Genomic DNA, 12,858 nt, shown 5'->3' on the forward strand with positions numbered 1-12,858 from the left:
TCTCCAGAAAGGCCTAGACTATCACACATTCTTTCAGTTCAATACCAACACTGATGTTGCAAAAAAAATACATTATTTTTTGGCTTGTTATTATCTGTTATATAAATTTCCATCTCCATAAAATTTTTAAATGGTGTTTTGCTTTGACATTAGTCTTAGATAGAAGTTTTCTGAAACATCAGAATAAATTCATCCAACTTTGCAAGGTAGCCATTTGCAAGATACAATATGGGATTTGAGCAGGATTTGAGGAAAGACAGCTCAGTATGTACTCTCTACAACAGAAAATACATGGCCACTGATGCACTCAGCAAATAACTGTTAACATGGCATCCAGTAAGTGCATTTGGTGTGAAGAAGTGTCTTCGTTGTGAAGAAGTGCCTTCTTTGTTTTAAAGTGGAGTAAAGGTTCCACTGAAAAAAATGAATAAATCCCAAGCGTAATTTTTTTCAGAGGAATGCAGCTTCTTATAGGGTAATGCCTGTCCTCAAATTGCTGTGGCCTGGATCTGTTAAAATGGATCCTATTGAATCACTTCTATTTCTTGTTTCACTCTGAATTTTCTTGCTGTAGCTTCTACCCTCCCTCACTTGTGAGATCTCACAGAGAAAGGTTGCAGGATTTGAATTCAAATTTGTGTAGAACATTTGGTTCAAACATGTTTAAAACACTTTAAAAACTGAAGCACAAGCTTGAGAAGATGCCTGCCAAACACTGGCAATTGTTTTTAAAGAGCAAACCAGCTTCCAACGCCTTCTCATGGCTGGGGGTGGTGCAGGGGTGATTTGGATAAATCCAGTGGCTCTAATTCACTTAAAAAGTTGTGCAGAGATATCCTCATCCCCAAACAAATTTGAAGCCTCTGGTGTGGCTAATGGTTAACGAGGCCAATAGCAAAAAGGCCCATCCTGCACTATGGCAACACAGAAACCAATGGTAGACGAGTGAATTAACAACTTCCAAACCCCGGCACTGTTGTAGCAAACTGTGGAGGCCAGAGAGTAAATATGTGTGATCACCAAAGAGCGTGACTGGCAGTCAACTGTGCAGTCCCTAATGACAGCCTTATGCTCTCAGGGGCTTTCGCAGACTTTGCTATCAGTGACATATATGATATGGTGGGATTCAGGTCAAGGAACTCTCTCAGAGGCCAGACCACCCCAAGCCCTGCACTGGTTGTAGAAACACAAAGTGGGGACAAGTATTGGAAGAAAAGATGGGTGTGGGGTTTCGGTTCTAACTGCCCTAAGATTACAACAGGTTACAACAGGGACCAGAGGAAGGAGACAGCAAGGCTTTGCTGTTGGCCTTATTATTTTGCTGCTTGAATTACAAATAGAATTTAGACAAAACTTAAATCTAACTAAGGAACAGTTTGTACTGTGACAGATTTTATCACAGTAAGTAATTGGCCATAACGGCACTTCTGCAGCCCAAGCTGAGGGCAAATGATATATGTTGTAGACACATAATGAACTTTAAATAAATTATCCAAGAGCAGAACTCGTAATAGAAGGGAACTAGATTATTGGAACAGAAACCCTCTTTCAGCCTTAACAGTGGAGTCACTGCTTCATTACATGGTATTCTTTACTGTAACCAATTGATTGGAGTCACTTAAAAAAATGTTGTGATTTCATGTCTTTAATTGCAGTCACGTGTAGGAGAAACTTGTCTGCTCCTGCATTGTGATAAGTTAATTAGAACCTGCTGGAAATAAAAGCCAAATGGTTCAAGCCATGGCAAAGTAACCTAATGCCTGTAATTGGACTATGTTTCACACAGATGTGTTGCTGAATAAATTAAATAGGATTAGGCTAGCAGCATTCAACTGTTCAACTGACTCAGATTTAAGAGATGCAAATGATATAGATATAGGGATCAAGATGTGAGCCCTCCCTCCCTTACCCTTTATAATTCAGGGAGGTATTTTCATGCAGAAAGAGTATGTGGATTTAACTTGAGTATTGGATGCATCCCAGATAAGTCCAATTTATTCTGCACTTCCATCATCTTGTAACCCTTTGCTCATCTTGCTCCACTTCGCCCTGCCTCTAAGTTCATACCTTTAAATCAAAATATGGATTTTACCTGTAAATCCTTGGCATTTTCTTCCCTCCTCTTCATGGCTGGTTTCCTAAATACCTTACTCCAGCTGGCAGAGTTTGCTTTTAAATTCCACATGTTTGTGCAGTGAGACTGTCCGGGAAAGCTGTAGCAAACCACATGGGCTATCAGGAAGGTTACCAGAACACTCTGACTCCATTCTCAGGTTTCTGTCAGGTGAAGACAGAATGGGCTCCATAGTGCTTAAGCAAGAGCAGCTCTGACATCTCTCACCTACCTGCAGGCTATCTACCACGTTCCCGGTGGCAGAGCTATCCTGGTGTTGGCTGCCCTCTCATTTGGCCTCTGACACCTTACTCTCAAAATTGATTGGGGCTGCCCGTAACCTGCCCAGTTTGGCTAGAGTGGATTTTTATGGTTGTTTTCAACCCTCAGCAAGAGAGGCAGGCCAGCAGCACTGAGGCAGGGAGCAGCACCATCTCAGTACCTGTCTGAAGGAACACCTGCCTTTTGAGTCCCGGGGCACAGTACAGGGGAGGTGGAATATAGGGGGAGGATGGGGAAAGAATAGGATTTTGAACTGGCAGGAGCTGGTCTGCAGAAAGCTTGGTGGATGCTGGGAGCTGAGATCAAACCCTTGCCTCTCAAGGAGGTCAAAGGTACACATGCTCTACAAACCAGGAGCTTGGTGGGGCCAGCTGTCCGTTCTGCATGGAGGGACCTGGCTCCCTGCATGAGAAGAGCAAAGATTATGCAACCGTGGCTCAAGCAGGTCTTGTGGCTAGGAGAGGTATCTGAGATCATGTACTTGTGAGGGCAACCCAGTCAGAGGAGGGCTTTGCCAGAGAAAGCGATTGCATAACTCTGACAGACAACTATCCTGACCATATCACATGGCTAACACTCTTTTCTGCTGACATGACTTGTCCAGAAGTCAGAGGAAAGGCTCTGCAGAGAGGTCTGGAGGGGCTGGATTGATGGGCTGAAGTCAGCTGTATAAGGTTCAATAAGGCCAAATGCTGGGTCCTGCACTTGGGTCACAACAACCCCAGGAAGCACTCCAGGTTTGAGGAAGAGTGGCTGGAAAGCTGCTAGGTGAAAAAGGACCTGGGGGTGCTGGGTGACAGCTGGCTGAACATGAGCCAGCAATGTGCCCAGGTGGCCAAGAAGGCCAATGGCATTCTGGTTTGTATCAAAAATTGTGTGGCCAGCAGGACCAGGGCAGGGATTGTCCCTCTGTATTCAGCACTGGTGAGGCCACGTGTTCAGTTCTGGGCCCTGCACTACAAGGAAGACATTGAGGTGCTGGAGCAAGTCCAGAGAAGGGCGGTGGAGCTTACTCAGAGGGGTCTAGAGAGTAAGTTATGTGAGGAGTGGCTGAGGGAGCTGGGGTTGCTTAGTCTCTAGAAAAGGAGGCTGAGGGGGGACCTTATTGCTCTCTACCTGAAAGGACCACTACAGCTCGTACTCCACAGCTATCTATAGAAAGGTGGGGTTCAGCCTCTCCTCCCACGCAACTAGTGACAGGACAAAAGGATATAGCCTCAAGCTGTGCCTCAAGAAGGCACCTCAAGGAGGTTCAGGTTGGACATCAGGAAGATTTCTTCACTGAAAGTATGATTAAATGCACAGGGAAGTGGTGGAGTCACCATCCCTGGAAGTATTCATGAAAAAACTTGGCATGGCACTTGGTGCCGTGGTTTAGTTCACATGGTAGTGTTTGATCAAAAGTTAGACTCAATGACCTTGGAGGTCTGTTCCAACTTTAATGATTTTATGATTTTATGATTCTATGATTCTGTGAATGAAGAAACCTATGTCAAACTATGTTCTCCTTTTGTATATGGCTTATAAGTATACCCAGCCTGCTGTGTGATCTGGAGCATTTCAGAGTCCCCAGATAACCAGGCAATAAAGCAGAAGAATGACCAACACGTCCTTGAATGTAATGGTCAACCCTCAAGAAGGGGCTAGCAGAAATCTCCTCTTCCTTCAGAGATGGTAGAAGGGCAAATTCTGGCACGTCTTACCACAGGGATTTTGCTGCTTGTGCATGGAGAATTGGAGAGAGTGTGGCCTACGCAGGTGTATCGGTGTAACCCTGGTGTGGAAGTTGAAGATTTTACGGGGTGACTTAGCTTTCCAATGTGTAGTGTTAGCTGCAATGACCCTACTATGATCCTAGTATGACATGTAGCGATAGGGCAAGTTAGAATGGCTTTAAACTGAAAGAGGAAGGGTTTAGATTAGACGTAAGGAAGAAATTCTTTACTGTGAGAGTGGAGAGACACTGGAACTGGTTGCCTAGAGAACCTGTGGATATCCCATCCCTAGAAGTGTTCCAAGGCGAGATCGGATGGGCTTTGAGCAACCTGGCCTAGTGGAAGGTGTCTCTGCTCATGAAAGGGAGGTTGAACTAGGTAATCTTTAAGGTCCCTTCCAACCCAAACCATTCTATGATTCTATAATTTTATGATTGCAGAGATCAGTGACAGAATTTATATGTTTTGCTTGATATTTTCTCTGTCTTCCACAGGTTTTGACTCTTGTGTTAACTGTTCTGTGTTGACTTTCATCCTGGGTATCTGCATCTTGGCAAAGTGGCTGGAGCCATGCCTCTGCCTGCAGTATCAGACTTGCAGAAACCTCAGATGTCCCCAGTGTGCTTGCACCACTCAGCTCTGCTTAAGCGACCTCGTAGGATTCTGCTGAGGGATGTCAAAGTCGGACTGTTCTGCACACTCCACCCTCCCAAGTCCTAACGCTCTCCTGCAGGAATCAGTGAATCCTTCCTGCTTCTCCTTTGAAAGGAATCTTCTCAAATAATTTAATTATTTTTAATTCTTTGCTCAAATTTAGATGTTCCTTAGCATGTATTTTTACACAAATTCTACACGATGCATTGTGTAATCTCCCTATAAACAGTTCTGAACAATTTTCATGCTGTGCAAAGAATGCCTTTGAAATTAACTTTGTCTTCATGTTTTGAGTCCCTTATAACTGAAGACTTCAAAGTGGTTATCTGTCAGATTGCCAGATTTCACACTGATATGAAGTTTTCAAAAGTGTTATGGGCGTCAGTGGAGTTTGGATACTAATTACCCTTGATTCCTCTAATAAATTTCTTCTGACGTCATTGTCCACATGCTTCCTTCCTGCTGTGTTGCTTCCCTCTGTCTCCTTTTCCAGCAGAGAGTTCTAATACTTGCAGCTGAGACATTTTAATGGCCTACCATTGAAATGCATTCACTGTTTGTCATCCAGGTGATTTAAAACATGCACATTATTTAAAACATGCATATATTTTCATTCACATCCATTGTTTTTCCTTTGGGAAAAACTTTCCTTTTGCTTTGATTCTGCGTAAAATTCCCAGGGTGCAGCTGCCTTGTGAGCGTTGGCACCTTATCAATTTTCACCACTAAAGCACCTACACCATGCGTTCTTCTGGCTTTTCATTCCCCTTCCTGCACTGAATAGTTCCTTCCTGCATTCAGTAGGAAACTCAGACTGCTAAAATGTGATGCCAACACCTCTATTTCTTTCTCTTGGTATAACATCTTTGCCCCTGGGGGAGTACCAGTGTGACTGCAGGACCTAACAGGGTAGATGGGTACATGGCAGCTCTGCAAGTCAAATGTGTGTATTCCAAAGACATAAATTTGTTCATTGTTTATTTTCCCACATTTTGTAATTGTTTATTTGAATGAAACAAAAAAAATTGAAGAATGCCAAAAATACCCATGAGGCCTTGTATAACAAGAATGAAAATATTAGTCTTCACTATGTTTTATTTACAGCACTTTTTCTTTCTTTAATTTCAGTGGGATTGTAGTACTATGGCAAATTAAGCAACTACTGCAGAATATATATTGCAGGAATGGTTTATCATATATCACATCTGGAGCCCACAGTCTGTGTCTTAACTAGAAATTCAGGCTTCTTAGTGTCATTCTCTGCTTTGATTTCAACTTTCAAGAGTTTGGCATTTTTTTTCTGTCTTGGGCATGACTGAGAAAATCCTCTAGCCTTATTCATACTACACCCTGCTGAGGGTTGTCAGGATGTGTGTTCTGCTGAGGGTGGGTGGTGCCAATCAATCTTGCTGCAGCTCGATTTCGTCCTTCAAAGTTATTTCCCTTTACTGAGTTCACAGTGAGAGCTAGTTACTCTCTCCATAGTACTTAAGGATGACCCTGCTGCTCTTCAGTAGCTGCTGAAGTCCTGTTTATGCAAAACAAGACAAGCATGAATGTGGAAAGGCAAGAAGGAGAGAGTGGTGGCCTACAGAGAGGCAGGGAAATGAAGCCTGGAGCCCATAAGATCTCATGCTATGTGAAGACCAGCTCAGGCAAAAAGCTAAGATTCCCATGGATCACCTTTGCCCTTATGTCATTTCACTGAAAGACAAGATGTCTTGCATATGGCCTCCTTGTCATGCACACACACCAGTTACCAAACACTGGGCATGTTCAGTGGAAGAGCAAACGAGGGTACAGATCTAGGCATGATAGTCACTTCTTCTAATAACATTTCTTAGTCCTAAGCAGTGCCTGAGCCAGTCTGCATATTCTTCCCCTTGCATGCTCAGATGGCCCACAGGCCAGATGGTGTTTGAAAACACCTGTGTTTTCCCTTATTCCCTCTGTGGTTGCCTTTTTGTGGTTAAAAACTGGAAATGTCATCCAGTCAAATTTTGTCAGAAGAATTGGGAGAGAATTTTTTTCTCCTTCAAGACAGCTGAGCTGTAGAACAGGCCACCTGGAGAGGTTGTGCAGGTACCATCCCTGGAGATTTTCAAGTCCCAGATGGACACAGTCCTGAGAAACCTGGTCTGAAATTAGTGCTCGGCCTGCTTTGAGCAGGCAACTCCAGTGGAGGCCTCCTGATGCCCCTGCCACCTGCTTGATTCCAATCCTTTGATCCTCTGAAGTCTGATCAAGCCATCATTTCAAGACTGAGAAGTATCTAAGTGTCCTACTGCTTCCAGAAAGACAGATCATGATATTTAACAAAGTTACCTTAGACTGCTTCCAATCCTTTTCACAGCTAGAGAGCCCTGTTTACCAGGCAGGCTTGCTTGTTTATTCAGTGTTTCTCATGAGTCTTGGAGGCTGCAAAACCAAAATTTTTGTCTGAAATAGCTTAATTTTCCTATTGTATTAGTCCTCAAGATTATGCAGTCCTTTATGTTCTTTTTTCATACCTAGGATTTGGATATGTGTGCATACATGCGTGCTTGGTTACCTTCAGCATTCACATGCAGAAAGTAGACTGTATTTAGATAAAAATTTGTATTCTGAAATTACTCATTGACTTCACTTGTGGTCTGAAAAATAATTCTATTGTTTAATCTAATTTCTGATCAGCAAATTTTCAGGTTTCTGTTTAACAGGAATGCTTTCTTTCAGGCCTGAACTGTGTTATTTTACAGTAGAATGAGGCAAGAGGTGCACACATGTCCTGATGGGGAAGCCTTGAGATCTGTGTTCACAGATTAGCTTGTAATCCATTTTCAGTATCAAAATGCTTCAGTGATTAAATGGTGATTTGAGTTTGGTTTCACAGCCTGGATTCTCGTTCCCTGCAGATTTCTTTTCAAAATGAAAGAGGATTTGGCTCTCTGGTTAGTTGCCCCCAGTTATTGAGAGCTTCCACTCCCTTGATCCATCATTTTGAGTCACTAGTTGTACTGCTTCGGTCATGTGTGCCCTAGTTTTGGGACTAACAACTCCAAATTTAATTTTTATCAACCAGAAATTGGGGTAATTGAATATTTTCTAAAATAGTGCCTCTCATTCATTTTAACTGACAATACGGATGGAAGATCTGAGGGTAAAAATGCGCAGAGACTCCTTCTACGCATGTCCTTATGTCACTGTAACCCAGGGATTTTGCCCAGTGTTGCATCTGCTCTGGGCTGCTGGTGGTGACGGACAGTAGATGTCACTCTTGCCTAACGTATAGATTCATGGCACAGTTTGCTTCGGAAGGGACATTTAAAGGTCATCTAGTCCAACTCCCCTGCAATGACATCTTCAGATCAAGTTACTTAAAGCCCTATCCAATCTGACCTTTAATATTTCCAGGCGTGGGGCATTCATAGTTTCTTTGGGCAATCTGTCGGTTTCTCTACTGAAATGTTGTATCCTCGTGTATGAGGGTGAGGGAAGAGTGACTGCTGATCACAACTGCTACTGAGTGAAAAGTTTATTTTCAGATAAATATAAGGAGATGTATACATAGAAAACCATAGCTTTCATAGAATCATAGAATGGTTTGGGTCGGAAAGGACCTTTAGAGATATATAGTTCCAGCCTCCACCCCCTCACTATTGTGGGCATGGACATTGTTCACTAGACCAGGTTGCTCAAAGCCCCATACAACCTGATCTTGAACACTTCCAAGGATGGGGTATCTGCAGTTCTCTGGGCAGCCTGTTCCAGCATCTCACCACCCTCACAGTAAAGAATTTCTTCCTGACATCTAATCTAAGCTACCATTCTTCAGTTTAAAGTCATTTCCCCTTGTCCTGTCTCTGCATGCCCTTGTAAAAAGCCCCCTTCGGATTTCTTATAAGCCCACATTAAGTATTTCTGGGTATATTTCTTTGGGGGCCTTTTTGAACAGTTTCTTGTTTTGTTTTGCTTTAGCTCAGTCTTTGAAATGTGTGTTGGGAGCCTGCTAAATTATGCAGAACTACTGATCTCATCAAAAACTTGTCATTTTGATGCACTAACCAGTGGAAACTCAATAGTAAATTTGGGTATTGAGGGGCTGAAGGAGAATTTCTTGTCCATCCATCTTATGGGTGAAGAACAAACCAAACTCACTTTAATATCTGTGACAGCGTCTGGCAGTGTAAGGCTTCCAGCCCGAGCCATGCAGGCAAAGCCTGTGTTCCTTTCTGCTCAGCAGCTCTCTGGCAGCTGTGCAACCACTTCATTGCAGTTATTCCCCAAGCACTGAGAGCTGGTGCTTTCAAAAGGCTACAGAGAAATTCCCACCACAATTGGGTGTGTCAATATGTCTCATTTTTAAATAACATATTCAGAGTCCCTTTGAGACCAGTCCCTTGGGAGACCAGACCAGTGCCCAGGCAGGGGTAAAATGCCTGCAAAATTGCAGCCTGTGGGAGTACCTGTGCTATTTGGCCTTTTTCCTCAGTAAGTTAAGAACCAGGTTCCCTGAAAAGAAATATTATTTGCTCTTACAGGGGTGACAATTTCTCACTGTACCTCACAGTAAACTTCATTTCTTAGCAATGTGGGAAAATCACAGTAATTTCTGACTTCCTCTAGAGATCTGTCTGGTGGTCTCCTATCAAAATCAGTCTCTCTCTCAAATAGTGACCATTTTAAAGCCTTTTCACATAAGATAACTTTCCTGCCACCAAAAAAAAAAAAAATATCCATTGTTTTGATATAGTAACTACATAAATACTTCCACTTGGGTCTGGATCCCTAGAGTTTCACTGCATAGGACCAGAATGTGTTTACAAAAAGAGACACCAATTTTCTTTTTTATTAATGTCCACTGTGGATATGCGATTTCAAGAGCAAGGCAGAAAGGAAAAATTACACAACTGGGACATCTCTTGAGAGAGATGTTGAAGGTGAAATATTTTGCTAATACACATCTGCCACGGATTCCTTTCCTTTTGAAACCCACTCTATAGCCATCCCAACGGAGATCTTAGTAAGGCATTAAATGCTTGTTTACAGAAGAATTTTGAAAAATGTAAGATTTATCAAATTAACAGTGTTATTAAAAACCCTAGTAAAGACAGTGACAGGGATGTATGTCAGCCTGGCATTTCTTGAATTTCTCCAGAGGAAGTCACTGAATAGCTTCTTTCAGTGAGTCACCTCCAGCTAGGAGATTATTCAAAATGATAGTAGCATGTCAGTAGAAAAAAAATTGTTGGCAAGTACGTAAGTCTAATTAAACCAAAGGGTTTAGGTAACATGAAGGGAAACCTCATGGATCCAATTATTTACATTACTTGGGAATAGTATTTGGCTGAAAAGGATCATTTGGAAATAGGATGCTCTCAGGGGTGAGACACTGAACAACAACCTGCCGTGGCTCTGGATAACTGGAGTTTATTTAAGAAACTAGAGATTTACTCTACTTTCTGAGTCACCCACTCCCTCACTGACCCCAGCACTGTGGTCAAAAGTCTCACCATCCATCTCAGCAGGGAGGTTGCTGCTGACTTAGGATGATCTAGTAGAAAGTAAGGATGGCTCATGCTGTGCTGCTGCTCTTCATTAACACTCTTGGGCATTATGGGCTGCAAGCTATTTTGTCTCCTCCATCTTCCCCCACTGCTGGGTTATTCCTTCAGGCAGCATATTTTCTTTATTTTTCCAGGCTACCTTCTTCTTTCTGAGAATGCTACTTCACTTTAGGAGCCTCTCTCATCAACACCAGCTCTTCTTTACATCACCCTGAGCCTAATTTTCCTGGTCTAAATAGTCCATATGCAGAAGCACAACATGTGATCAGCTTCCTAATTGCAGGGTTTGTCTCACATCTATTTATTAATCGGAGGATGTACCATTTTTGTTCATTTCAGGGGGGATGAAAATTTACAACCAGCACATGCCAGTAGTAGCCGGCAAGCAGGAGGCTTCGAATTGAGAATTTCACCCCACTCCCCATACATCTACACCCGGGTTTCTGCTGCCTGTTTGAATTCATTATTATTTTTCAACTTGTTCTTGTTTTGTCAAGCACGGAAACTTAGGATACCTATTTTTCAATCCAAGATTTGACACCAGGTTTGCTATGTTCTGAAGCCTTGACACTAGGTGGTAATGTCTTCATCCTTAAAACCAAACCAAACCAAACAAAAAACCAAACACAAAACCACACTCACAACAATTCTTTGGAGGCATAGGCTTAGACTTGAATTATTTCTCTAAGGCTTATAAGTTTTATGAAGGGATCAGAAAAATTAAGGCTGTTCTGATGTAAAGCCTTTGATTATCAGCTCATTGCACAGCCACGTGCCTATCAGGCAAACCAAGGATATGGGAGACTTATGCTGGCCTCACACTTTGCTTTACTGGGAGCAGAAGTTTGGTAGGACATTTTGAATCAAATATGTGATTATAAAACATCATGCAAGGGTTTTCTTTTTTATATTATTTGAAATTGAACTATTATACAGGACTGTAAGGCCTCTATAAATACCTCTATATATACACACTTACCATGTTGAAGGGCAATATTCCCGAGCTTTTAGGATACAGTAGTGAAGACTAATGAAAACAGCTGGGCTGTGCTACCTCCCACTTACAGTGATTTTCCACTCAACAGCAGCTCACAGCAAGAGTGTCTGTCCTTACCTTTACGATGCTTCAGTGAAGCTTATCCTCAAGTGCTGGGCAGCTGAAGTACTAAGGTAAGGATCATGACCTTAGAGGATCATCTCCTTAGAGGAGACAAGAAATTATGAGACTTCCATGGTGAAAGTGAACCTCACCCATCGAGAATTGCTCCTATAGGCTGCAAAATGGGCCTAGGTTTGACTCACTGAAGACTCACTTTGCCCTGGATATCAGCAATGCTGGTAATATCAGCTCCATCCCAGTAGAGGTACTATGTTCCTCATTTTGACTTCAGCACTGAATGCTGATCAAATATTACCAAAACCCCCTAATAAAATGCATTTTAGAAACTTCCTTCCAAGGTAATTCTCTTGGAGAGAAAAAAATAAACAAATCTGTACATAGGAAATGGTCTCTAGGCCACTTACAGCCCTTTGGGCAGTGTTCAGGCACCACAGTGGTGTCTGGTGTTATATGAACACTTAACAGACAATATTCTTGACCGTAATTGTGGGCATTTGCCTTCTAATCTCACATTGTGGTTTTTTATTTAAAAAACAATTTAAAGGAGGAGATTCTGAAACACATCTTAATCTTCTTTCACTTTTAACAGACAAAGTGTACACTCATCAACTAAAAGAAAAAACCTAAAGTATATTGCCATATAAAACACTAAACTAAATTTTTGATCATCAAGACAAGTAAAAGAAATATAATGCCAAATTTTACCCAGTGGTTCCAGGAGGACACAGTTGCCTGTCCTCAGGTAGAGATATATTTGCCTGTTTTAGCTATCTGGATGCTATTTCTAAGGCTGGCTGGTTGCTAGTCTTTCCTGCAGTACAGCTGCATGCTGTTAAAAAGTCATAGAATCATTTAGAAAAAGGGAAAGGAGGAAAATACTTCTAAGATCACCGAGTCCAAATATTAACTCACCATTGCCAAGTTCACCACTAAACCAGGCCCCTAAGTGCCACATCTACATGTCTTCTAAATACCTCCATGGATGGTGACTCTGCCAACATCTCTGGGTAGCCTGTTCTAATTCTTGTCAACCCTTCCTGTGAAGAAATTTTTCCTAATGTCCAATCTAAACTTCCCCTGGTACAACTTGGGGCCGTTTCCTCTTGTCCTAGCCCTCGTTTCCTGGGAGAAGAGAGCAATTCCCACCTCGCTACAACCTCTTGTCAGGTAGGAGAGTGATAAGGTCTCCCTTGAGCCACCTTTTCTCCAGGCTAAACACCCCCAGCTCCCGCAGCCCCTCATAACAAGTACGGTTCTCTAGACCCTCCACTAGCTTCGTTGCCCTTCTCTGGACTCACTGCAGCACATCAATGTCATTCTTGTACTGAGGGGCCCAGAACTGGACACAGTACTTGAGATGTGGCCTCACCAGTTTTGGGGACACTTTTCCTCCTGGCCACACTATTCCTGATACAGACCAGGATGCCG

This window comes from Pipra filicauda, unplaced genomic scaffold (genome assembly GCF_003945595.2).
Source record: "Pipra filicauda isolate LSUMZ 115617 unplaced genomic scaffold, ASM394559v2 scaffold24_size8852520_pilon, whole genome shotgun sequence".
Taxonomy (NCBI): domain Eukaryota; kingdom Metazoa; phylum Chordata; class Aves; order Passeriformes; family Pipridae; genus Pipra; species Pipra filicauda.